The sequence below is a fragment of the Ailuropoda melanoleuca genome, unplaced genomic scaffold (assembly GCF_002007445.2).
Source record: "Ailuropoda melanoleuca isolate Jingjing unplaced genomic scaffold, ASM200744v2 unplaced-scaffold71463, whole genome shotgun sequence".
In the NCBI taxonomy this organism is placed as follows: Eukaryota; Metazoa; Chordata; class Mammalia; order Carnivora; family Ursidae; genus Ailuropoda; species Ailuropoda melanoleuca.
In genome coordinates this window covers 1-2,240 of record NW_023246574.1, presented here as the reverse complement: position 1 = coordinate 2,240, position 2,240 = coordinate 1, and the positions used below count along the sequence as shown (strand labels likewise).

The window sequence follows — 2,240 nt, the reverse complement described above, 5'->3', positions numbered from 1 at the left end:
CACTCCCCCTGCTTGTGTTCCCTCTCTCGCTGGCTGTCTCTGTCTCTGTCAAACAAATAAATAAAATCTTTAAAAAAAAAAAAAAAAAAGAAATTTGCTCTTTTTTGAGCGTGAGCCTCTGAAATAACAGTGTATCGGACCTTCAGTCTTACTATTTCATGATTACAACCGTGACTTTTTAAGAGGTTATTTATAGAAGTTCTATGTAATAATAATAAATATATGCAGCAAATTCTATGTTAAAAAAGATAAAGCAGAAGCTTAGAACTTTTGAATTCTAGAAAAGGCAAGTTGAGGGAGGAAAGGAAATGTAGATGGACTACAAGCTAATAAGCTCAAGAGGCAAGTGGAATGCTGCTCTGCTGCGGCATTTTCCAGAGATGGGGCTTACCACTTCGCCCTTCAGCACAGGAGCAGTTTCATTGAGCCGGAGAGGCCATCAGTGATGAAGAATGCACAGCACAAGGAAGCATGGGAGAAAGAAGGGGAGTGAAGGGAAGGACAGGAATCAATTCAAGCAGGAAATCAAAATTCCAAAAGGCTTACAATCCCACCATGGGCACAGTTACATGATCAGTTAATACAACAAGGATTCAAGGCCAAGTATGAGGGAATCACTCACTCCCAGTACCAAAATGCAGAATTTAAATAATAGGTGAGTTGAAGAAGAAAAATTCACTCTAAAAGCCAGTTTTGCAAATGCCCAATTTATCAGGAACTATGTCAAGATTAATGCTGAGCAAAGAGATAAAAATAAAAAGGCTTTTCTCTCTTTTGTACTTTTTTTAAAAAAATGACTACAACAGTGAGGTGGGGTGTGCACAAATGTGCCTAAGGACATGGCATTCTTTCTAATTCCTCAAATCAGTGTTTGGGAGCAGAGGGCACAGAGAGGACTGCAGGCCTCTTGACTATGTATTTTTAATAGAAAGATCTCACTCAAGCTTAGAATAAGTAAAACTGGTTTTGTATAATTCTTACAGCAGGTTTGAGAGGTCTGAAAACTTCTTTCTTTTCTTCAGGTTTTTTCACTGCATTTTCTAGGCGCTGAGATGGAGAGCCTTCGGATTTGGATGATGCTGTGAAATTCAAGAAAGACAACAAAGGTAGGAACAGATAAACACAAAGAAGTGTGTCACAAATCTGACCTAGTCCACCTAGCCTTTGTTTCTTTCCCCTTCCCTCCCGCCCACTTCTGGTAGCCCCACTCAAGGCAATCTCCACAGGCAGACCTGACTCTGCTTAACATGTATTCACAATACCTTGTTACACTATGTCAATAATATAATAGAGGGAATTTTCATGAGCTTATTATTTTGAGGGTTAAAATAACCAATAATGATGACAGCACTGACGGGAGTCTATATGAAAGAAGTGGGTTCAAATCTCAGCTTGGACATTTAGCTAATCACCTTGGACAAATTACTTAACCTCACTAAATTGCAGTTGCTTTAATTTGTAAAATGGAGACACATTACACCTCTCTCTCTCTCATGAGGTTCTTTTAAGGATTAAATGAGATAATGCACATAAAGTACTCACAGTACTAGGTTTGTGTAAGCTCTCAAAAGTGAACTCTGTTTTATTAAAATTATGGTATCATTAGCACCCTGCCCTGAAACACTGTTTTGTAATATGCAGCTGTGAAAAAACCACAGGCCTTTTTACATGATTGAAAAGGATCTCCAATATACTGATCATATAGCCCAATATAGTTAATGGGGAAAGGGAAAAGCAAAGGTGTCCTACATCTCACTCTGAAGCGCTCCCCAGAGCCACTCTGAGACCCAGGGTGGGACCCAGGCTGGGATCCTGAGTTGCTGGACCCCGAGGAGCTGCCACTGCCAGGCCTGGGCACCAGCTTCTCCACTCTCTCCCACAGCAGCCTGGGCTCAATACTGCTGTTAGAAAAGAAGAGAGAACAGCTAATGCATTATCCCAAGATGTAGTATCAAATTATAAACAGATGCATGATGTGTCCACCAATGTCTTTGAAATATTGATATAATGAGAAAAAATGGCCTACAAACAGCATTCAACATTAAATTTATCAAAAGTTACAATGACATCATTCATGGATTTTATCTCAGATATCCTTTTTTAAATTGTAGTTGACACACGTTACACTAATTTTGGGTATATGAAGTATCTCAGATAAGCTTAAATCAAAAATGTTAAATAATAGGCTACCATTAGCTAGACCCCAAATCTTCCTCATGACTGACAGGAAATGCTACTGT

General features: G+C 39.2%; 1 long non-coding RNA gene across 1 annotated transcript; it reads right to left on the bottom strand.

Moving 5' to 3' along the window:
• Positions 1–1,017: 1,017 nt before the first annotated feature.
• On the bottom strand, positions 1,018–1,934 carry LOC117800502. The gene is made up of 2 exons (XR_004623101.1): positions 1,750–1,934; positions 1,018–1,079 (listed from the first exon to the last, which is right to left on the bottom strand). It is a non-coding gene; the product is annotated as an uncharacterized LOC117800502 (long non-coding RNA).
• Positions 1,935–2,240: the final 306 nt, after the last annotated feature.